The sequence below is a fragment of the Pseudophryne corroboree genome, chromosome 3 (assembly GCF_028390025.1).
Source record: "Pseudophryne corroboree isolate aPseCor3 chromosome 3, aPseCor3.hap2, whole genome shotgun sequence".
NCBI lineage: Eukaryota > Metazoa > Chordata > Amphibia > Anura > Myobatrachidae > Pseudophryne > Pseudophryne corroboree.
This window is the reverse complement of record NC_086446.1, coordinates 547,943,355-547,967,220: the sequence shown is the minus strand read 5'-3', so window position 1 is coordinate 547,967,220 and position 23,866 is coordinate 547,943,355. Positions and strand designations below refer to the sequence as shown.

The window sequence follows — 23,866 nt, the reverse complement described above, 5'->3', positions numbered from 1 at the left end:
AAGCTCAGAGTTCTGGATCATATAGTTAAGATTACAAGAAAAAATTGTGTAGTTATAAATCAATACTTGAAAAGAAGTGTCATGTTAAAAGTGTTTAAAATACAAAAATTTAAAAAAGGTACAAAATTAGCAGACAATATTAATTAGAAAGGATTTTTTATTATTGACTTGCTGTTTAGTGGAGAAAAACACTTTGACATCAATGACAGTCGTTTTATCTTGAAAATAATGATGACAGCAGTGGAATTTGAACCCATGCCTCCAAACACACGGGAGCCTTAATGCAGCATCTAAGACCGCTCAGCCACATTTCTACCTTGACTCCATAGCTCATAGTTTATAATTTTACATATTATTTTTACATTTTGAGAAGACTCTTGAAATTATGATAAACTGTTTTAAAATCTAGGGCAGATGATGAACTTTTTAACCAACCAATATTTTATTTTAGCAGCTTAGTGGCCTTAGACCGCTCGGCCATGGTACCAAATGAACACTCTTAGCTCACAGATCAGGGCCATATAGCTCAGATTACAGTACAAACATTTTTTTTTTGTTTTAAATAAATACTTAAAAAGAAGTGTCATACCAAAAGTGTTTAAGTTATGTACAAAATGTTTTGGAAGGTTAAAAAAGTACATAAATTGACATAAAATATTAATGAGAAAGGATTTTTTTATTATTCATTTGCTCTTTAGCAAAGAAAAACACTTTGACATCAATGACTTATTTTTTCTTAGGAAAAATAATTATGGCGGCAGTAGGTTTTGATCCAAAGCCTCCAAAGAAACTGGAACCTTAATCCAGCGCCTTAGACACTGCTGATTTTTAGCTCATGCATCTGGATCATATCAATCAGCTATTGAGGAGAAAAGTCTTTATTATTATTATTGTTTTTCTTATTAGTGGAGAAAAACATTTTGTCATCACTGACTGATGTTTTCATAGTAAAATCATTATGGCAGCAGTGGGATTTGAACCCACGCCTCCAGAGAGACTGGAGCCTAAATCCAGCACCTTAGACCGCTCGGCCATGCTACCACATGGACCTGTCTGACTGAAAGCTCACAGTTCTGGATCATACAGTTGAGATTACAGGAAAAAAATGTGTTGTTTTAAATCAATACTTGAAAAGAAGTGTCATGTTACAAGTATTTAAAATACAAAAAGTTAAGGAAGCATAAAAAAGGTACAAAATTAGTAGTCAATATTAATGAGTAAGGATTTTTTATTATTGATTTGCTGTTTAGTAGAGTAAAACAATTTGACATCAATGAATGTCATTTTCTCTTGAAAATAATTACGGCAGCAGTGGGATTTGAACCACGCCTCCAAAGAGACTGGAGCCTTAATCCAGCGCCTTAGACCGCTCGGCCATGCTACCACATATCTATTTTGGCTCCAAAGGTCATAGTTTATTATTTTACATATTATTTTTAAAGTTTGAGAAGACTCTTGAAATTGTGATAAACTGTTTTAAAATCTAGGACAGATGATGAACTTTTCAACCTTCCAATATTTTACTTTAGCAACTTAGTGGCCTTAGACCGCTCGGCCATGGTACCACATGGACACTCTTAGCTCACAGGTCTGGGTCATATAGCTCAGGTTACAGTAAAAACATTTTTTTAAATCAATATTTAAAAAGAAGTGTAATGCAAAAAGTGTTTAAATTATGTACAAAACGTTTTGGAAGGTTAAAAAAGTACATAAATTGACATAAAATATCAATGAGAAAGGATATTTTTATTATTGATTTGCTGTTTAGTAGAGAAAAAACACTTTGACATCAATTACTTATTTTTTCTCAGGGAAAATAATTATGGCGGCAGTATGTTTTGAACCAATTCCTCCAAAGAATCTGGAACCTTAATCCAGCACCTTAGACACTGCTGATTTTTAGCTAATGCATCTGGATCATATTGATCAGATGTTGAGGAGAAAGGACTTTATTATTATTGATTTTCTTATTAGTGGAGAAAAACACATTGCCAACACTGAATGACATTTTCATACTAAAATCATTATGGAAGCAGTGGGATTCGGACCCACGCCTCCAGAGAGACTGGAACCTAAATCCAGTACCTTAGACCGCTCGCACTTGCTACCCCATGGATACTTTTGACTCAAAGCTCAGAGTTCTGGATCATATAGTTAAGATTACAAGAAAAAATTGTGTAGTTATAAATCAATACTTGAAAAGAAGTGTCATGTTAAAAGTGTTTAAAATACAAAAATTTAAAAAAGGTACAAAATTAGCAGACAATATTAATTAGAAAGGATTTTTTATTATTGACTTGCTGTTTAGTGGAGAAAAACACTTTGACATCAATGACAGTCGTTTTATCTTGAAAATAATTATGACAGCAGTGGAATTTGAACTCATGCCTCCAAACAGACGGGAGCCTTAATGCAGCATCTTAGACCGCTCAGCCACATTTCTACCTTGACTCCATAGCTCATAGTTTATCATTTTACATATTATTTTTGCATTTTGAGAAGACTCTTGAAATTATGATAAACTGTTTTAAAATCTAGGGCAGATGATGAACTTTTTAACCTACCAATATTTTATTTTAGCAGCTTAGTGGCCTTAGACCGCTCGGCCATGGTACCAAATGAACACTCTTAGCTCACAGATCAGGGCCATATAGCTCAGATTACAGTACAAACATTTTTTTTTTGTTTTAAATAAATACTTAAAAAGAAGTGTCATACCAAAAGTGTTTAAGTTATGTACAAAATGTTTTGGAAGGTTAAAAAAGTACATAAATTGACATAAAATATTAATGAGAAAGGATTTTTTATTATTCATTTGCTGTTTAGTAAAGAAAAACACTTTGACATCAATGACTTATTTTTTCTTAGGAAAAATAATTATGGTGGCAGTAGGTTTTGATCCAAAGCCTCCAAAGAAACTGGAACCTTAATCCAGCGTCTTAGACACTGCTGATTTTTAGCTCATGCATCTGGATTATATAAATCAGCTATTGAGGAGAAAAGTCTTTATTATTATTATTGTTTTTCTTATTAGTGGAGAAAAACATTTTGTCATCACTGACTGATGTTTTCATAGTAAAATCATTACGGCAGCAGTGGGATTTGAACCCACGCCTCCAGAGAGACTGGAGCCTAAATCCAGCGCCTTAGACCGCTCGGCCATGCTACCACATGGACTTGTCTGACTGAAAGCTCACAGTTCTGGATCATACAGTTGAGATTACAGAAAAAAAATGTGTTGTTTTAAATCAATACTTGAAAAGAAGTGTCATGTTACAAGTATTTAAAATACAAAAAGTTAAGGAAGCATGAAAAAGGTACAAAATTAGTAGACAATATTAATGAGTAAGGATTTTTTATTATTGATTTGCTGTTTAGTAGAGTAAAACAGTTTGACATCAATGAATGTCATTTTCTCTTGAAAATAATTATGGCAGCAGTGGGATTTGAACCCACACCTCCAAAGAGACTGGAGCCTTAATCCAGCGCCTTAGACCGCTCGGCCATGCTACCACATATCTATTTTGACTCCAAAGGTCATAGTTTATTATTTTACATATTATTTTTAAAGTTTGAGAAGACTCTTGAAATTGTGATAAACTGTTTTAAAATCTAGGACAGATGATGAACTTTTCAACCTTCCAATATTTTACTTTAGCAACTTTGAGGCCTTAGACCGCTCGGCCATGGTACCACATGGACACTCTTAGCTCACAGATCTGGGTCATATAGCTCAGGTTACAGTAAAAACATTTTTTTTAATCAATATTTAAAAAGAAGTGTAATGCAAATAGTGTTTAAATTATGTACAAAACGTTTTGGAAGGTTAAAAAAGTACATAAATTGACATAAAATATCAATGAGAAAGGATATTTTTATTATTGATTTGCTGTTTAGTAGAGAAAAAACACTTTGACATCAATTACTTATTTTTTCTCAGGGAAAATAATTATGGCGGCAGTAGGTTTTGAACCAATTCCTCCAAAGAATCTGGAACCTTAATCCAGCACCGTATTTTTAGCTAATGCATCTGGATCATATTGATCAGATGTTGAGGAGAAAGGACTTTATTATTATTGATTTTCTTATTAGTGGAGAAAAACACATTGCCATCACTGACTGACATTTTCATAGTAAAATCATTATGGAAGCAGTGGGATTCGGACCCACGCCTCCAGAGAGACTGGAACCTAAATCAAGTGCCTTAGACCGCTCGCCCTTGCTACCCCATGGATACTTTTGACTCAAAGCTCAGAGTTCTGGATCATATAGTTAAGATTACAAGAAAAAATTGTGTAGTTATAAATCAATACTTGAAAAGAAGTGTCATGTTAAAAGTGTTTAAAATACAAAAATTTAAAAAAGGTACAAAATTAGCAGACAATATTAATTAGAAAGGATTTTTTATTATTGACTTGCTGTTTAGTGGAGAAAAACACTTTGACATCAATGACAGTCGTTTTATCTTGAAAATAATGACAGCAGTGGAATTTGAACCCATGCCTCCAAACAGACGGGAGCCTTAATGCAGCATCTAATACCGCTCAGCCACATTTCTACCTTGACTCCATAGCTCATAGTTTATAATTTTACATATTATTTTTACATTTTGAGAAGACTCTTGAAATTATGATAAACTGTTTTAAAATCTAGGGCAGATGATGAACTTTTTAACCAACCAATATTTTATTTTAGCAGCTTAGTGGCCTTAGACCGCTCGGCCATGGTACCAAATGAACACTCTTAGCTCACAGATCAGGGCCATATAGCTCAGATTACAGTACAAACATTTTTTTTTTGTTTTAAATAAATACTTAAAAAGAAGTGTCATACCAAAAGTGTTTAAGTTATGTACAAAATGTTTTGGAAGGTTAAAAAAGTACATAAATTGACATAAAATATTAATGAGAAAGGATTTTTTTATTATTCATTTGCTGTTTAGCAAAGAAAAACACTTTGACATCAATGACTAATTTTTTCTTAGGAAAAATAATTATGGCGGAAGTAGGTTTTGATCCAAAGCATCCAAAGAAACTGGAACCTTAATCCAGCGCCTTAGACACTGCTGATTTTTAGCTCATGCATCTGGATCATATCAATCAGCTATTGAGGAGAAAAGTCTTTATTATTATTATTGTTTTTCTTATTAGTGGAGAAAAACATTTTGTCATCACTGACTGATGTTTTCATAGTAAAATCATTATGGCAGCAGTAGGATTTGAACCCACGCCTCCAGAGAGACTGGAGCCTAAATCCAGCACCTTAGACCGCTCGGCCATGCTACCACATGGACCTGTCTGACTGAAAGCTCACAGTTCTGGATCATACAGTTGAGATTACAGGAAAAAAATGTGTTGTTTTAAATCAATACTTGAAAAGAAGTGTCATGTTACAAGTATTTAAAATACAAAAAGTTAAGGAAGCATAAAAAAGGTACAAAATTAGTAGTCAATATTAATGAGTAAGGATTTTTTATTATTGATTTGCTGTTTAGTAGAGTAAAACAATTTGACATCAATGAATGTCATTTTCTCTTGAAAATAATTACGGCAGCAGTGGGATTTGAACCACGCCTCCAAAGAGACTGGAGCCTTAATGCAGCGCCTTAGACCGCTCGGCCATGCTACCACATATCTATTTTGGCTCCAAAGGTCATAGTTTATTATTTTACATATTATTTTTAAAGTTTGAGAAGACTCTTGAAATTGTGATAAACTGTTTTAAAATCTAGGACAGATGATGAACTTTTCAACCTTCCAATATTTTACTTTAGCAACTTAGTGGCCTTAGACCGCTCGGCCATGGTACCACATGGACACTCTTAGCTCACAGGTCTGGGTCATATAGCTCAGGTTACAGTAAAAACATTTTTTTAAATCAATATTTAAAAAGAAGTGTAATGCAAAAAGTGTTTAAATTATGTACAAAACGTTTTGGAAGGTTAAAAAAGTACATAAATTGACATAAAATATCAGTGAGAAAGGATATTTTTATTATTGATTTGCTGTTTAGTAGAGAAAAAACACTTTGACATCAATTACTTATTTTTTCTCAGGGAAAATAATTATGGCGGCAGTAGGTTTTGAACCAATTCCTCCAAAGAATCTGGAACCTTAATCCAGCACCTTAGACACTGCTGATTTTTAGCTAATGCATCTGGATCATATTGATCAGATGTTGAGGAGAAAGGACTTTATTATTATTGATTTTCTTATTAGTGGAGAAAAACACATTGCCAACACTGACTGACATTTTCATACTAAAATCATTATGGAAGCAGTGGGATTCGGACCCACGCCTCCAGAGAGACTGGAACCTAAATCCAGTGCCTTAGACTGCTCGCACTTGCTACCCCATGGATACTTTTGACTCAAAGCTCAGAGTTCTGGATCATATAGTTAAGATTACAAGAAAAAATTGTGTAGTTATAAATCAATACTTGAAAAGAAGTGTCATGTTAAAAGTGTTTAAAATACAAAAATTTAAAAAAGGTACAAAATTAGCAGACAATATTAATTAGAAAGGATTTTTTATTATTGACTTGCTGTTTAGTGGAGAAAAACACTTTGACATCAATGACAGTCGTTTTATCTTGAAAATAATTATGACAGCAGTGGAATTTGAACCCATGCCTCCAAACAGACGGGAGCCTTAATGCAGCATCTTAGACCGCTCAGCCACATTTCTACCTTGACTCCATAGCTCATAGTTTATCATTTTACATATTATTTTTGCATTTTGAGAAGACTCTTGAAATTATGATAAACTGTTTTAAAATCTAGGGCAGATGATGAACTTTTTACCCTACCAATATTTTATTTTAGCAGCTTAGTGGCCTTAGACCGCTCGGCCATGGTACCAAATGAACACTCTTAGCTCACAGATCAGGGCCATATAGCTCAGATTACAGTAAAAACATTTTTTTTAAATCAATATTTAAAAAGAAGTGTAATGCAAATAGTGTTTAAATTATGTACAAAACGTTTTGGAAGGTTAAAAAAGTACATAAATTGACATAAAATATCAATGAGAAAGGATATTTTTATTATTGATTTGCTGTTTAGTAGAGAAAAAACACTTTGACATCAATTACTTATTTTTTCTCAGGGAAAATAATTATGGCGGCAGTAGGTTTTGAACCAATTCCTCCAAAGAATCTGGAACCTTAATCAGCACCGTATTTTTAGCTAATGCATCTGGATCATATTGATCAGATGTTGAGGAGAAAGGACTTTATTATTATTGATTTTCTTATTAGTGGAGAAAAACACATTGCCATCACTGACTGACATTTTCATAGTAAAATCATTATGGAAGCAGTGGGATTCGGACCCACGCCTCCAGAGAGACTGGAACCTAAATCAAGTGCCTTAGACCGCTCGCCCTTGCTACCCCATGGATACTTTTGACTCAAAGCTCAGAGTTCTGGATCATATAGTTAAGATTACAAGAAAAAATTGTGTAGTTATAAATCAATACTTGAAAAGAAGTGTCATGTTAAAAGTGTTTAAAATACAAAAATTTAAAAAAGGTACAAAATTAGCAGACAATATTAATTAGAAAGGATTTTTTATTATTGACTTGCTGTTTAGTGGAGAAAAACACTTTGACATCAATGACAGTCGTTTTATCTTGAAAATAATTATGACAGCAGTGGAATTTGAACCCATGCCTCCAAACAGACGGGAGCCTTAATGCAGCATCTTAGACCGCTCAGCCACATTTCTACCTTGACTCCATAGCTCATAGTTTATCATTTTACATATTATTTTTGCATTTTGAGAAGACTCTTGAAATTATGATAAACTGTTTTAAAATCTAGGGCAGATGATGAACTTTTTACCCTACCAATATTTTATTTTAGCAGCTTAGTGGCCTTAGACCGCTCGGCCATGGTACCAAATGAACACTCTTAGCTCACAGATCAGGGCCATATAGCTCAGATTACAGTAAAAACATTTTTTTTAAATCAATATTTAAAAAGAAGTGTAATGCAAATAGTGTTTAAATTATGTACAAAACGTTTTGGAAGGTTAAAAAAGTACATAAATTGACATAAAATATCAATGAGAAAGGATATTTTTATTATTGATTTGCTGTTTAGTAGAGAAAAAACACTTTGACATCAATTACTTATTTTTTCTCAGGGAAAATAATTATGGCGGCAGTAGGTTTTGAACCAATTCCTCCAAAGAATCTGGAACCTTAATCAGCACCGTATTTTTAGCTAATGCATCTGGATCATATTGATCAGATGTTGAGGAGAAAGGACTTTATTATTATTGATTTTCTTATTAGTGGAGAAAAACACATTGCCATCACTGACTGACATTTTCATAGTAAAATCATTATGGAAGCAGTGGGATTCGGACCCACGCCTCCAGAGAGACTGGAACCTAAATCAAGTGCCTTAGACCGCTCGCCCTTGCTACCCCATGGATACTTTTGACTCAAAGCTCAGAGTTCTGGATCATATAGTTAAGATTACAAGAAAAAATTGTGTAGTTATAAATCAATACTTGAAAAGAAGTGTCATGTTAAAAGTGTTTAAAATACAAAAATTTAAAAAAGGTACAAAATTAGCAGACAATATTAATTAGAAAGGATTTTTTATTATTGACTTGCTGTTTAGTGGAGAAAAACACTTTGACATCAATGACAGTCGTTTTATCTTGAAAATAATGATGACAGCAGTGGAATTTGAACCCATGCCTCCAAACAGACGGGAGCCTTAATGCAGCATCTTAGACCGCTCAGCCACATTTCTACCTTGACTCCATAGCTCATAGTTTATAATTTTACATATTATTTTTACATTTTGAGAAGACTCTTGAAATTATGATAAACTGTTTTAAAATCTAGGGCAGATGATGAACTTTTTAACCTACCAATATTTTATTTTAGCAGCTTAGTGGCCTTAGACCGCTCGGCCATGGTACCAAATGAAAACTCTTAGCTCAAAGATCTGGGCCATATAGCTCAGATTACAGTACAAACATTTTTTTTTGTTTTAAATAAATACTTAAAAAGAAGTGTCATACCAAAAGTGTTTAAGTTATGTACAAAATGTTTTGGAAGGTTAAAAAAGTACATAAATTGACATAAAATATTAATGAGAAAGGATTCTTTTATTATTCATTTGCTGTTTAGTAAAGAAAAACACTTTGACATCAATGACTTATTTTTTCTTAGGAAAAATAATTATGGCGGCAGTAGGTTTTGATCCAAAGCATCCAAAGAAACTGGAACCTTAATCCAGCGCCTTAGACACTGCTGATTTTTAGCTCATGCATCTGGATCATATCAATCAGCTATTGACGAGAAAAGTCTTTATTATTATTATTGTTTTTCTTATTAGTGGAGAAAAACATTTTGTCATCACTGACTGATGTTTTCATAGTAAAATCATTATGGCAGCAGTGGGATTTGAACCCACGCCTCCAGAGAGACTGGAGCCTAAATCCAGCACCTTAGACCGCTCGGCCATGCTACCACATGGACTTGTCTGACTGAAAGCTCACAGTTCTGGATCATACAGTTGAGATTACAGGAAAAAAATGTGTTGTTTTAAATCAATACTTGAAAAGAAGTGTCATGTTACAAGTATTTAAAATACAAAAAGTTAAGGAAGCATGAAAAAGGTACAAAATTAGTATACAATATTAATGAGTAAGGATTTTTTATTATTGATTTGCTGTTTAGTAGAGTAAAACAGTTTGACATCAATGAATGTCATTTTCTCTTGAAAATAATTATGGCAGCAGTGGGATTTGAACCCACACCTCCAAAGAGACTGGAGCCTTAATCCAGCGCCTTAGACCGCTCGGCCATGCTACCACATATCTATTTTGCCTCCAAAGGTCATAGTTTATTATTTTACATATTATTTTTAAAGTTTGAGAAGACTCTTGAAATTGTGATAAACTGTTTTAAAATCTAGGACAGATGATGAACTTTTCAACCTTCCAATATTTTACTTTAGCAACTTTGTGGCCTTAGACCGCTCGGCCATGGTACCACATGGACACTCTTAGCTCACAGATCTGGGTCATATAGCTCAGGTTACAGTAAAAACATTTTTTTTAAATCAATATTTAAAAAGAAGTGTAATGCAAATAGTGTTTAAATTATGTACAAAACGTTTTGGAAGGTTAAAAAAGTACATAAATTGACATAAAATATCAATGAGAAAGGATATTTTTATTATTGATTTGCTGTTTAGTAGAGAAAAAACACTTTGACATCAATTACTTATTTTTTCTCAGGGAAAATAATTATGGCGGCAGTAGGTTTTGAACCAATTCCTCCAAAGAATCTGGAACCTTAATCCAGCACCGTATTTTTAGCTAATGCATCAGGATCATATTGATCAGATGTTGAGGAGAAAGGACTTTATTATTATTGATTTTCTTATTAGTGGAGAAAAACACATTGCCATCACTGACTGACATTTTCATAGTAAAATCATTATGGAAGCAGTGGGATTCGGACCCACGCCTCCAGAGAGACTGGAACCTAAATCAAGTGTCTTAGACCGCTCGCCCTTGCTACCCCATGGATACTTTTGACTCAAAGCTCAGAGTTCTGGATCATATAGTTAAGATTACAAGAAAAAATTGTGTAGTTATAAATCAATACTTGAAAAGAAGTGTCATGTTAAAAGTGTTTAAAATACAAAAATTTAAAAAAGGTACAAAATTAGCAGACAATATTAATTAGAAAGGATTTTTTATTATTGACTTGCTGTTTAGTGGAGAAAAACACTTTGACATCAATGACAGTCGTTTTATCTTGAAAATAATGATGACAGCAGTGGAATTTGAACCCATGCCTCCAAACACACGGGAGCCTTAATGCAGCATCTAAGACCGCTCAGCCACATTTCTACCTTGACTCCATAGCTCATAGTTTATAATTTTACATATAATTTTTACATTTTGAGAAGACTCTTGAAATTATGATAAACTGTTTTAAAATCTAGGGCAGATGATGAACTTTTTAACCAACCAATATTTTATTTTAGCAGCTTAGTGGCCTTAGACCGCTCGGCCATGGTACCAAATGAACACTCTTAGCTCACAGATCAGGGCCATATAGCTCAGATTACAGTACAAACATTTTTTTTTTGTTTTAAATAAATACTTAAAAAGAAGTGTCATACCAAAAGTGTTTAAGTTATGTACAAAATGTTTTGGAAGGTTAAAAAAGTACATAAATTGACATAAAATATTAATGAGAAAGGATTTTTTTATTATTCATTTGCTCTTTAGCAAAGAAAAACACTTTGACATCAATGACTTATTTTTTCTTAGGAAAAATAATTATGGCGGCAGTAGGTTTTGATCCAAAGCCTCCAAAGAAACTGGAACCTTAATCCAGCGCCTTAGACACTGCTGATTTTTAGCTCATGCATCTGGATCATATCAATCAGCTATTGAGGAGAAAAGTCTTTATTATTATTATTGTTTTTCTTATTAGTGGAGAAAAACATTTTGTCATCACTGACTGATGTTTTCATAGTAAAATCATTATGGCAGCAGTGGGATTTGAACCCACACCTCCAGAGAGACTGGAGCCTAAATCCAGCACCTTAGACCGCTCGGCCATTCTACCACATGGACCTGTCTGACTGAAAGCTCACAGTTCTGGATCATACAGTTGAGATTACAGGAAAAAAATGTGTTGTTTTAAATCAATACTTGAAAAGAAGTGTCATGTTACAAGTATTTAAAATACAAAAAGTTAAGGAAGCATAAAAAAGGTACAAAATTAGTAGTCAATATTAATGAGTAAGGATTTTTTATTATTGATTTGCTGTTTAGTAGAGTAAAACAATTTGACATCAATGAATGTCATTTTCTCTTGAAAATAATTACGGCAGCAGTGGGATTTGAACCACGCCTCCAAAGAGACTGGAGCCTTAATCCAGCGCCTTAGACCGCTCGGCCATGCTACCACATATCTATTTTGGCTCCAAAGGTCATAGTTTATTATTTTACATATTATTTTTAAAGTTTGAGAAGACTCTTGAAATTGTGATAAACTGTTTTAAAATCTAGGACAGATGATGAACTTTTCAACCTTCCAATATTTTACTTTAGCAACTTAGTGGCCTTAGACCGCTCGGCCATGGTACCACATGGACACTCTTAGCTCACAGGTCTGGGTCATATAGCTAAGGTTACAGTAAAAACATTTTTTTAAATCAATATTTAAAAAGAAGTGTAATGCAAAAAGTGTTTAAATTATGTACAAAACGTTTTGGAAGGTTAAAAAAGTACATAAATTGACATAAAATATCAATGAGAAAGGATATTTTTATTATTGATTTGCTGTTTAGTAGAGAAAAAACACTTTGACATCAATTACTTATTTTTTCTCAGGGAAAATAATTATGGCGGCAGTATGTTTTGAACCAATTCCTCCAAAGAATCTGGAACCTTAATCCAGCACCTTAGACACTGCTGATTTTTAGCTAATGCATCTGGATCATATTGATCAGATGTTGAGGAGAAAGGACTTTATTATTATTGATTTTCTTATTAGTGGAGAAAAACACATTGCCAACACTGAATGACATTTTCATACTAAAATCATTATGGAAGCAGTGGGATTCGGACCCACGCCTCCAGAGAGACTGGAACCTAAATCCAGTACCTTAGACCGCTCGCACTTGCTACCCCATGGATACTTTTGACTCAAAGCTCAGAGTTCTGGATCATATAGTTAAGATTACAAGAAAAAATTGTGTAGTTATAAATCAATACTTGAAAAGAAGTGTCATGTTAAAAGTGTTTAAAATACAAAAATTTAAAAAAGGTACAAAATTAGCAGACAATATTAATTAGAAAGGATTTTTTATTATTGACTTGCTGTTTAGTGGAGAAAAACACTTTGACATCAATGACAGTCGTTTTATCTTGAAAATAATTATGACAGCAGTGGAATTTGAACCCATGCCTCCAAACAGACGGGAGCCTTAATGCAGCATCTTAGACCGCTCAGCCACATTTCTACCTTGACTCCATAGCTCATAGTTTATCATTTTACATATTATTTTTGCATTTTGAGAAGACTCTTGAAATTATGATAAACTGTTTTAAAATCTAGGGCAGATGATGAACTTTTTAACCTACCAATATTTTATTTTAGCAGCTTAGTGGCCTTAGACCGCTCGGCCATGGTACCAAATGAACACTCTTAGCTCACAGATCAGGGCCATATAGCTCAGATTACAGTAAAAACATTTTTTTTTGTTTTAAATAAATACTTAAAAAGAAGTGTCATACCAAAAGTGTTTAAGTTATGTACAAAATGTTTTGGAAGGTTAAAAAAGTACATAAATTGACATAAAATATTAATGTGAAAGGATTTTTTATTATTCATTTGCTGTTTAGTAAAGAAAAACACTTTGACATCAATGACTTATTTTTTCTTAGGAAAAATAATTATGGTGGCAGTAGGTTTTGATCCAAAGCCTCCAAAGAAACTGGAACCTTAATCCAGCGTCTTAGACACTGCTGATTTTTAGCTCATGCATCTGGATTATATAAATCAGCTATTGAGGAGAAAAGTCTTTATTATTATTGTTTTTCTTATTAGTGGAGAAAAACATTTTGTCATCACTGACTGATGTTTTCATAGTAAAATCATTATGGCAGCAGTGGGATTTGAACCCACGCCTCCAGAGAGACTGGAGCCTAAATCCAGCGACTTAGACCGCTCGGCCATGCTACCACATGGACTTGTCTGACTGAAAGCTCACAGTTCTGGATCATACAGTTGAGATTACAGAAAAAAAATGTGTTGTTTTAAATCAATACTTGAAAAGAAGTGTCATGTTACAAGTATTTAAAATACAAAAAGTTAAGGAAGCATGAAAAAGGTACAAAATTAGTAGACAATATTAATGAGTAAGGATTTTTTATTATTGATTTGCTGTTTAGTAGAGTAAAACAGTTTGACATCAATGAATGTCATTTTCTCTTGAAAATAATTATGGCAGCAGTGGGATTTGAACCCACACCTCCAAAGAGACTGGAGCCTTAATCCAGCGCCTTAGACCGCTCGGCCATGATACCACATATCTATTTTGACTCCAAAGGTCATAGTTTATTATTTTACATATTATTTTTAAAGTTTGAGAAGACTCTTGAAATTGTGATAAACTGTTTTAAAATCTAGGACAGATGATGAACTTTTCAACCTTCCAATATTTTACTTTAGCAACTTTGTGGCCTTAGACCGCTCGGCCATGGTACCACATGGACACTCTTAGCTCACAGATCTGGGTCATATAGCTCAGGTTACAGTAAAAACATTTTTTTTAAATCAATATTTAAAAAGAAGTGTAATGCAAATAGTGTTTAAATTATGTACAAAACGTTTTGGAAGGTTAAAAAAGTACATAAATTGACATAAAATATCAATGAGAAAGGATATTTTTATTATTGATTTGCTGTTTAGTAGAGAAAAAACACTTTGACATCAATTACTTATTTTTTCTCAGGGAAAATAATTATGGCGGCAGTAGGTTTTGAACCAATTCCTCCAAAGAATCTGGAACCTTAATCCAGCACCGTATTTTTAGCTAATGCATCTGGATCATATTGATCAGATGTTGAGGAGAAAGGACTTTATTATTATTGATTTTCTTATTAGTGGAGAAAAACACATTGCCATCACTGACTGACATTTTCATAGTAAAATCATTATGGAAACAGTGGGATTCGGACCCACGCCTCCAGAGAGACTGGAACCTAAATCAAGTGCCTTAGACCGCTCGCCCTTGCTACCCCATGGATACTTTTGACTCAAAGCTCAGAGTTCTGGATCATATAGTTAAGATTACAAGAAAAAATTGTGTAGTTATAAATCAATACTTGAAAAGAAGTGTCATGTTAAAAGTGTTTAAAATACAAAAATTTAAAAAAGGTACAAAATTAGCAGACAATATTAATTAGAAAGGATTTTTTATTATTGACTTGCTGTTTAGTGGAGAAAAACACTTTGACATCAATGACAGTCGTTTTATCTTGAAAATAATGATGACAGCAGTGGAATTTGAACCCATGCCTCCAAACAGACGGGAGCCTTAATGCAGCATCTAATACCGCTCAGCCACATTTCTACCTTGACTCCATAGCTCATAGTTTATAATTTTACATATTATTTTTACATTTTGAGAAGACTCTTGAAATTATGATAAACTGTTTTAAAATCTAGGGCAGATGATGAACTTTTTAACCAACCAATATTTTATTTTAGCAGCTTAGTGGCCTTAGACCGCTCGGCCATGGTACCAAATGAACACTCTTAGCTCACAGATCAGGGCCATATAGCTCAGATTACAGTACAAACATTTTTTTTTTTGTTTTAAATAAATACTTAAAAAGAAGTGTCATACCAAAAGTGTTTAAGTTATGTACAAAATGTTTTGGAAGGTTAAAAAAGTACATAAATTGACATAAAATATTAATGAGAAAGGATTTTTTTATTATTCATTTGCTGTTTAGCAAAGAAAAACACTTTGACATCAATGACTTATTTTTTCTTAGGAAAAATAATTATGGCGGCAGTAGGTTTTGATCCAAAGCATCCAAAGAAACTGGAACCTTAATCCAGCGCCTTAGACACTGCTGATTTTTAGCTCATGCATCTGGATCATATCAATCAGCTATTGAGGAGAAAAGTCTTTATTATTATTATTGTTTTTCTTATTAGTGGAGAAAAACATTTTGTCATCACTGACTGATGTTTTCATAGTAAAATCATTATGGCAGCAGTAGGATTTGAACCCACGCCTCCAGAGAGACTGGAGCCTAAATCCAGCACCTTAGACCGCTCGGCCATGCTACCACATGGACCTGTCTGACTGAAAGCTCACAGTTCTGGATCATACAGTTGAGATTACAGGAAAAAAATGTGTTGTTTTAAATCAATACTTGAAAAGAAGTGTCATGTTACAAGTATTTAAAATACAAAAAGTAAAGGAAGCATAAAAAAGGTACAAAATTAGTAGTCAATATTAATGAGTAAGGATTTTTTATTATTGATTTGCTGTTTAGTAGAGTAAAACAATTTGACATCAATGAATGTCATTTTCTCTTGAAAATAATTACGGCAGCAGTGGGATTTGAACCACGCCTCCAAAGAGACTGGAGCCTTAATCCAGCGCCTTAGACCGCTCGGCAATGCTACCACATATCTATTTTGGCTCCAAAGGTCATAGTTTATTATTTTACATATTATTTTTAAAGTTTGAGAAGACTCTTGAAATTGTGATAAACTGTTTTAAAATCTAGGACAGATGATGAACTTTTCAACCTTCCAATATTTTACTTTAGCAACTTAGTGGCATTAGACCGCTCGGCCATGGTACCACATGGACACTCTTAGCTCACAGGTCTGGGTCATATAGCTCAGGTTACAGTAAAAACATTTTTTTAAATCAATATTTAAAAAGAAGTGTAATGCAAAAAGTGTTTAAATTATGTACAAAACGTTTTGGAAGGTTAAAAAAGTACATAAATTGACATAAAATATCAGTGAGAAAGGATATTTTTATTATTGATTTGCTGTTTAGTAGAGAAAAAACACTTTGACATCAATTACTTATTTTTTCTCAGGGAAAATAATTATGGCGGCAGTAGGTTTTGAACCAATTCCTCCAAAGAATCTGGAACCTTAATCCAGCACCTTAGACACTGCTGATTTTTAGCTAATGCATCTGGATCATATTGATCAGATGTTGAGGAGAAAGGACTTTATTATTATTGATTTTCTTATTAGTGGAGAAAAACACATTGCCAACACTGACTGACATTTTCATACTAAAATCATTATGGAAGCAGTGGGATTCGGACCCACGCCTCCAGAGAGACTGGAACCTAAATCCAGTGCCTTAGACTGCTCGCACTTGCTACCCCATGGATACTTTTGACTCAAAGCTCAGAGTTCTGGATCATATAGTTAAGATTACAAGAAAAAATTGTGTAGTTATAAATCAATACTTAAAAAGAAGTGTCATGTTAAAAGTGTTTAAAATACAAAAATTTAAAAAAGGTACAAAATTAGCAGACAATATTAATTAGAAAGGATTTTTTATTATTGACTTGCTGTTTAGTGGAGAAAAACACTTTGACATCAATGACAGTCGTTTTATCTTGAAAATAATTATAACAGCAGTGGAATTTGAACCCATGCCTCCAAACAGACGGGAGCCTTAATGCAGCATCTTAGACCGCTCAGCCACATTTCTACCTTGACTCCATAGCTCATAGTTTATCATTTTACATATTATTTTTGCATTTTGAGAAGACTCTTGAAATTATGATAAACTGTTTTAAAATCTAGGGCAGATGATGAACTTTTTACCCTACCAATATTTTATTTTAGCAGCTTAGTGGCCTTAGACCGCTCGGCCATGGTACCACATGGACACTCTTAGCTCACAGATCTGGGTCATATAGCTCAGGTTACAGTAAAAACATTTTTTTTAAATCAATATTTAAAAAGAAGTGTAATGCAAATAGTGTTTAAATTATGTACAAAACGTTTTGGAAGGTTAAAAAAGTACATAAATTGACATAAAATATCAATGAGAAAGGATATTTTTATTATTGATTTGCTGTTTAGTAGAGAAAAAACACTTTGACATCAATTACTTATTTTTTCTCAGGGAAAATAATTATGGCGGCAGTAGGTTTTGAACCAATTCCTCCAAAGAATCTGGAACCTTAATCCAGCACCGTATTTTTAGCTAATGCATCTGGATCATATTGATCAGATGTTGAGGAGAAAGGACTTTATTATTATTGATTTTCTTATTAGTGGAGAAAAACACATTGCCATCACTGACTGACATTTTCATAGTAAAATCATTATGGAAGCAGTGGGATTCGGACCCTTGCCTCCAGAGAAACTGGAACCTAAATCCAGTGCCTTAGACCGCTCGCCCTTGCTACCCCATGGATACTTTTGACTCAAAGCTCAGAGTTCTGGATCATATAGTTAAGATTACAAGAAAAAATTGTGTAGTTATAAATCAATACTTGAAAAGAAGTGTCATGTTAAAAGTGTTTAAAATACAAAAATTTTAAAAAGGTACAAAATTAGCAGACAATATTAATTAGAAAGGATTTTTTATTATTGACTTGCTGTTTAGTGGAGAAAAACACTTTGACATCAATGACAGTCGTTTTATCTTGAAAATAATTATGACAGCAGTGGAATTTGAACCCATGCCTCCAAACAGACTGGAGCCTTAATGCAGCATCTTAGCCCGCTCAGCCCCATTTCTACCTTGACTCCATAGCTCATAGTTTATAATTTTACATAATATTTTTGCATTTTGAGAAGACTCTTGAAATTATGATAAACTGTTTTAAAATCTAGGGCAGATGATGAACTTTTTAACCTACCAATATTTTATTTTAGCAGCTTAGTGGCCTTAGACCGCTCGGCCATGGTACCAAATGAACACTCTTAGCTCACAGATCTGGGCCATATAGCTCAGATTACAGTACAAACATTTTTTTTGTTTTAAATAAATACTTAAAAAGAAGTGTCATACCAAAAGTGTTTAAGTTATGTACAAAATGTTTTGGAAGGTTAAAAAAGTACATAAATTGACATAAAATATTAATGAGAGAGGATTTTTTATTATTGATTTGCTGTTTAGTAAAGAAAAACACTTTGACATCAATGACTTATTTTTTCTTAGGAAAAATAATTATGGCGGCAGTAAGTTTTGATCCAAAGCCTCCAAAGAAACTGGAACCTTAATCCAGCGCTTTAGACACTGCTGATTTTTAGCTCATGCATCTGGATCATATCAATCAGCTATTGAGGAGAAAAGTCTTTATTATTATTGTTTTTCTTATTAGTGGAGAAAAACATTTTGTCATCACTGACTGATGTTTTCATAGTAACATCATTATGGCAGCAGTGGGATTTGAACCCACACCTCCAGAGAGACTGGAGCCTAAATCCAGCGCCTTAGACCGCTCGGCCATGCTACCACATGGACCTGTAGGACTGAAAGCTCACAGTTCTGGATCATACAGTTGAGATTACAGGAAAAAAAATGTGTTGTTTTAAATCAATACTTGAAAAGAAGTGTCATGTTACAAGTATTTAAAATACAAAAAGTTAAGGAAGCATAAAAAGGTAGTCAATATTAATGAGTAAGGATTTTTTATTATTGATTTGCTGTTTAGTAGAGTAAAACAGCATCAATGAATGTCATTTTCTCTTGAAAATAATTATGGCAGCAGTGGGATTTGAACCCACGCCTCCAAAGAGACTGGAGTCTTAATCCAGCCCCTTAGACCGCTCGGCCATGCTACTACATAACTATTTTGGCTCCAAAGGTCATAGTTTATTATTTTACATATTATTTTTAAAGTTTGAGAAGACTCTCGAAATTGTGATAAACTGTTTTAAAATCTAGGACAGATGATGAACTTTTCAACCTTCCAATATTTTACTTTAGCAACTTAGTGGCCTTAGACCGCTTGGCCATGGTACCACATGGACACTCTTAGCTCACAGATCTGGGTCATATAGCTCAGGTTACAGTAAAAAAAAAATTTTAAATCAATATTTAAAAAGAAGTGTAATGCAAAAAGTGTTTAAATTATGTACAAAATGTTTTGGAAGGTTCAAAAAGTACATAAATTGACATAAAATATCAATGAGAAAGGATATTTTTATTATTGATTTGCTGTTTAGTAGAGAAAAAACACTTTGACATCAATTACTTATTTTTTCTCAGGGAAAATAATTATGGCAGCAGTAGGTTTTGAACCAATGTCTCCAAAGAATCTGGAACCTTAATCCAGCACCTTAGACACTGCTGATTTTTAGCTCATGCATCTGGATCATATCAATCAGCTATTGAGGAGAAAAGTCTTTATTATTATTGTTTTTCTTATTAGTGGAGAAAAACATTTTGTCATCACTGACTGATGTTTTCATAGTAACATCATTATGGCAGCAGTGGGATTTGAACCCACACCTCCAGAGAAACTGGAGCCTAAATCCAGCGCCTTAGACCGCTCGGCCATGCTACCACATGAACCTGTAGGACTGAAAGCTCACAGTTCTGGATCATACAGTTGAGATTACAGGAAAAAAATGTGTTGTTTTAAATCAATACTTGAAAAGAAGTGTCATGTTACAAGTATTTAAAATACAAAAAGTTAAGGAAGCATAAAAAAGGTACAAAATTAGTAGTCAATATTAATGAGTAAGGATTTTTTATTATTGATTTGCTGTTTAGTAGAGTAAAACAGTTTGACATCAATGAATGTCATTTTCTTTTGAATATAATTATGGCAGCAGTGGGATTTGAACCCACGCCTCCAAAGAGACTGGTGTCTTAATCCAGCGCCTTAGACCGCTCGGCCATGCTACCACATATCTATTTTGGCTCCAAAGGTCATAGTTTATTATTTTACATATTATTTTTAAAGTTTGAGAAGACTCTCGAAATTGTGATAAACTGTTTTAAAATCTAGGACAGATGATGAACTTTTCAACCTTCCAATATTTTACTTTAGCAACTTAGTGGCCTTAGACCGCTCGGCCATGGTACCACATGGACACTCTTAGCTCACAGATCTGGGTCATATAGCTCAGGTTACAGTAAAAACATTTTTTTAAATCAATATTTAAAAAGAAGTGTAATGCAAAAAGTGTTTAAATTATGTACAAAATGTTTTGGAAGGTTAAAAAAGTACATAAATTGACATAAAATATCAATGAGAAAGGATATTTTTATTATTGATTTGCTGTTTAGTAGAGAAAAAACACTTTGACATCAATTACTTATTTTTTTCTCAGGGAAAATAATTATGGCAGCAGTAGGTTTTGAACCAATGTCTCCAAAGAATCTGGAACCTTAATCCAGCACCTTAGACACTGCTGATTTTTAGCTAATGCATCTGGATCATATTGATCAGATGTTGAGGAAATAGGACTTTATTATTATTGATTTTCTTATTAGTGGAGAAAAACACATTGCCATCACTGACTGACATTTTCATAGTAAAATCATTATGGAAGCAGTGGGATTCGGACCCACGCCTCCAGAGAAACTGGAACCTAAATCCAGTGCCTTAGACCGCTCGCCCTTGCTACCCCATGGATACTTTTGACTCAAAGCTCAGAGTTCTGGATCATATAGTTAAGATTACAAGAAAAAATTGTGTAGTTATAAATCAATACTTGAAAAGAAGTGTCATGTTAAAAGTGTTTAAAATACAAAAATTTTAAAAAGGTACAAAATTAGCAGACAATATTAATTAGAAAGGATTTTTTATTATTGACTTTCTGTTTAGTGGAGAAAAACACTTTGACATCAATGACAGTCGTTTTATCTTGAAAATAATTATGACAGCAGTGGAATTTGAACCCATGCCTCCAAACAGACTGGAGCCTTAATGCAGCATCTTAGCCCGCTCAGCCCCATTTCTACCTTGACTCCATAGCTCATAGTTTATAATTTTACATAATATTTTTGCATTTTGAGAAGACTCTTGAAATTATGATAAACTGTTTTAAAATCTAGGGCAGATGATGAACTTTTCAACCTACCAATATTTTATTTTAGCAGCTTAGTGGCCTTAGACCGCTCGGCCATGGTACCAAATGAACACTCTTAGCTCACAGATCTGGGCCATATAGCTCAGATTACAGTACAAACATTTTTTTTGTTTTAAATAAATACTTAAAAATAAGTGTCATACCAAAAGTGTTTAAGTTATGTACAAAATGTTTTGGAAGGTTAAAAAAGTACATAAATTGACATAAAATATTAATGAGAGAGGATTTTTTATTATTGATTTGCTGTTTAGTAAAGAAAAACACTTTGACATCAATGACTTATTTTTTCTTAGGAAAAATAATTATGGCGGCAGTAAGTTTTGATCCAAAGCCTCCAAAGAAACTGGAACCTTTATCCAGCGCTTTAGACACTGCTGATTTTTAGCTCATGCATCTGGATCATATCAATCAGCTATTGAGGAGAAAAGTCTTTATTATTATTGTTTTTCTTATTAGTGGAGAAAAACATTTTGTCATCACTGACTGATGTTTTCATAGTAACATCATTATGGCAGCAGTGGGATTTGAACCCACGCCTCCAGAGAGACTGGAGCCTAAATCCAGCGCCTTAGACCGCTCGGCCATGCTACCACATGGACCTGTAGGACTGAAAGCTCACAGTTCTGGATCATACACTTGAGATTACAGGAAAAAAATGTGTTGTTTTAAATCAATACTTGAAAAGAAGTGTCATGTTACAAGTATTTAAAATACAAAAAGTTAAGGAAGCATAAAAAGGTAGTCAATATTAATGAGTAAGGATTTTTTATTATTGATTTGCTGTTTGGTAGAGTAAAACAGCATCAAAGAATGTCATTTTCTCTTGAAAATAATTATGGCAGCAGTGGGATTTGAACCCACGCCTCCAAAGAGACTGGAGTCTTAATCCAGCCCCTTAGACCGCTCGGCCATGCTACTACATAACTATTTTGGCTCCAAAGGTCATAGTTTATTATTTTACATATTATTTTTAAAGTTTGAGAAGACTCTCGAAATTGTGATAAACTGTTTTAAAATCTAGGACAGATGATGAACTTTTCAACCTTCCAATATTTTACTTTAGCAACTTAGTGGCCTTAGACCGCTCGGCCATGGTACCACATGGACACTCTTAGCTCACAGATCTGGGTCATATAGCTCAGGTTACAGTAAAAACATTTTTTTAAATCAATATTTAAAAAGAAGTGTAATGCAAAAAGTGTTTAAATTATGTACAAAATGTTTTGGAAGGTTCAAAAAGTACATAAATTGACATAAAATATCAATGAGAAAGGATATTTTTATTATTGATTTGCTGTTTAGTAGAGAAAAAACACTTTGACATCAATTACTTATTTTTTCTCAGGGAAAATAATTATGGCAGCAGTAGGTTTTGAACCAATGTCTCCAAAGAATCTGGAACCTTAATCCAGCACCTTAGACACTGCTGATTTTTAGCTAATGCATCTGGATCATATTGATCAGATGTTGAGGAAATAGGACTTTATTATTATTGATTTTCTTATTAGTGGAGAAAAACACATTGCCATCACTGACTGACATTTTCATAGTAAAATCATTATGGAAGCAGTGGGATTCGGACCCACACCTCCAGAGAGACTGGAACCTAAATCCAGTGCTTTAGACCGCTCGCCCTTGCTACCCCATGGATACTTTTGACTCAAAGCTCAGAGTTCTGGATCATATAGTTAAGATTACAAGAAAAAATTGTGTAGTTATAAATCAATACTTGAAAAGAAGTGTCATGTTAAAAGTGTTTAAAATACAAAAATTTAAAAAAGGTACAAAATTAGCAGACAATATTAATTAGAAAGGATTTTTTATTATTGACTTGCTGTTTAGTGGAGAAAAACACTTTGACATCAATGACAGTCGTTTTATCTTGAAAATAATTATGACAGCAGTGGAATTTGAACCCATGCCTCCAAACAGACTGGAGCCTTAATGCAGCATCTTAGCCCGCTCAGCCACATTTCTACCTTGACTCCATAACTCATAGTTTATAATTTTCCTTAATATTTTTGCATTTTGAGAAGACTCTTGAAATTATGATAAACTGTTTTAAAATCTAGGGCAGATGATGAACTTTTTAACCTACCAATATTTTATTTTAGCAGCTTAGTGGCCTTAGACCGCTCGGCCATGGTACCAAATGAACACTCTTAGCTCACAGATCTGGGCCATATAGCTCAGATTACAGTACAAACATTTTTTTTGTTTTAAATAAATACTTAAAAATAAGTGTCATACCAAAAGT

General features: G+C 33.5%; 18 non-coding genes across 18 annotated transcripts; all 18 read right to left on the bottom strand.

Moving 5' to 3' along the window:
• Window positions 1–959: 959 nt before the first annotated feature.
• On the bottom strand, window positions 960–1,041 carry TRNAL-UAG (transfer RNA leucine (anticodon UAG)). Its single transcript has one exon. It is a non-coding gene; the product is annotated as a tRNA-Leu (tRNA).
• Window positions 1,042–1,303: 262 nt separating this feature from the next.
• TRNAL-AAG (transfer RNA leucine (anticodon AAG)) lies at window positions 1,304–1,384 on the bottom strand. The gene has a single exon. It is a non-coding gene; the product is annotated as a tRNA-Leu (tRNA).
• Window positions 1,385–3,087: 1,703 nt separating this feature from the next.
• Window positions 3,088–3,169, bottom strand: TRNAL-UAG (transfer RNA leucine (anticodon UAG)). The gene has a single exon. It is a non-coding gene; the product is annotated as a tRNA-Leu (tRNA).
• Window positions 3,170–3,431: 262 nt separating this feature from the next.
• TRNAL-AAG (transfer RNA leucine (anticodon AAG)) lies at window positions 3,432–3,513 on the bottom strand. Its single transcript has one exon. It is a non-coding gene; the product is annotated as a tRNA-Leu (tRNA).
• Window positions 3,514–5,203: 1,690 nt separating this feature from the next.
• TRNAL-UAG (transfer RNA leucine (anticodon UAG)) lies at window positions 5,204–5,285 on the bottom strand. Its single transcript has one exon. It is a non-coding gene; the product is annotated as a tRNA-Leu (tRNA).
• Window positions 5,286–9,411: 4,126 nt separating this feature from the next.
• Window positions 9,412–9,493, bottom strand: TRNAL-UAG (transfer RNA leucine (anticodon UAG)). Its single transcript has one exon. It is a non-coding gene; the product is annotated as a tRNA-Leu (tRNA).
• Window positions 9,494–9,755: 262 nt separating this feature from the next.
• On the bottom strand, window positions 9,756–9,837 carry TRNAL-AAG (transfer RNA leucine (anticodon AAG)). Its single transcript has one exon. It is a non-coding gene; the product is annotated as a tRNA-Leu (tRNA).
• Window positions 9,838–11,531: 1,694 nt separating this feature from the next.
• On the bottom strand, window positions 11,532–11,613 carry TRNAL-UAG (transfer RNA leucine (anticodon UAG)). The gene has a single exon. It is a non-coding gene; the product is annotated as a tRNA-Leu (tRNA).
• Window positions 11,614–11,875: 262 nt separating this feature from the next.
• TRNAL-AAG (transfer RNA leucine (anticodon AAG)) lies at window positions 11,876–11,956 on the bottom strand. Its single transcript has one exon. It is a non-coding gene; the product is annotated as a tRNA-Leu (tRNA).
• A 1,699-nt stretch (window positions 11,957–13,655) lies between these two features.
• TRNAL-UAG (transfer RNA leucine (anticodon UAG)) lies at window positions 13,656–13,737 on the bottom strand. The gene has a single exon. It is a non-coding gene; the product is annotated as a tRNA-Leu (tRNA).
• Window positions 13,738–13,999: 262 nt separating this feature from the next.
• TRNAL-AAG (transfer RNA leucine (anticodon AAG)) lies at window positions 14,000–14,081 on the bottom strand. Its single transcript has one exon. It is a non-coding gene; the product is annotated as a tRNA-Leu (tRNA).
• A 1,695-nt stretch (window positions 14,082–15,776) lies between these two features.
• TRNAL-UAG (transfer RNA leucine (anticodon UAG)) lies at window positions 15,777–15,858 on the bottom strand. Its single transcript has one exon. It is a non-coding gene; the product is annotated as a tRNA-Leu (tRNA).
• Window positions 15,859–18,940: 3,082 nt separating this feature from the next.
• On the bottom strand, window positions 18,941–19,022 carry TRNAL-UAG (transfer RNA leucine (anticodon UAG)). The gene has a single exon. It is a non-coding gene; the product is annotated as a tRNA-Leu (tRNA).
• Window positions 19,023–19,268: 246 nt separating this feature from the next.
• TRNAL-AAG (transfer RNA leucine (anticodon AAG)) lies at window positions 19,269–19,350 on the bottom strand. The gene has a single exon. It is a non-coding gene; the product is annotated as a tRNA-Leu (tRNA).
• Window positions 19,351–19,993: 643 nt separating this feature from the next.
• Window positions 19,994–20,075, bottom strand: TRNAL-UAG (transfer RNA leucine (anticodon UAG)). Its single transcript has one exon. It is a non-coding gene; the product is annotated as a tRNA-Leu (tRNA).
• A 262-nt stretch (window positions 20,076–20,337) lies between these two features.
• On the bottom strand, window positions 20,338–20,419 carry TRNAL-AAG (transfer RNA leucine (anticodon AAG)). The gene has a single exon. It is a non-coding gene; the product is annotated as a tRNA-Leu (tRNA).
• Window positions 20,420–22,118: 1,699 nt separating this feature from the next.
• On the bottom strand, window positions 22,119–22,200 carry TRNAL-UAG (transfer RNA leucine (anticodon UAG)). The gene has a single exon. It is a non-coding gene; the product is annotated as a tRNA-Leu (tRNA).
• Window positions 22,201–22,445: 245 nt separating this feature from the next.
• TRNAL-AAG (transfer RNA leucine (anticodon AAG)) lies at window positions 22,446–22,527 on the bottom strand. Its single transcript has one exon. It is a non-coding gene; the product is annotated as a tRNA-Leu (tRNA).
• Between the last annotated feature and the right edge of the window lie 1,339 nt (window positions 22,528–23,866).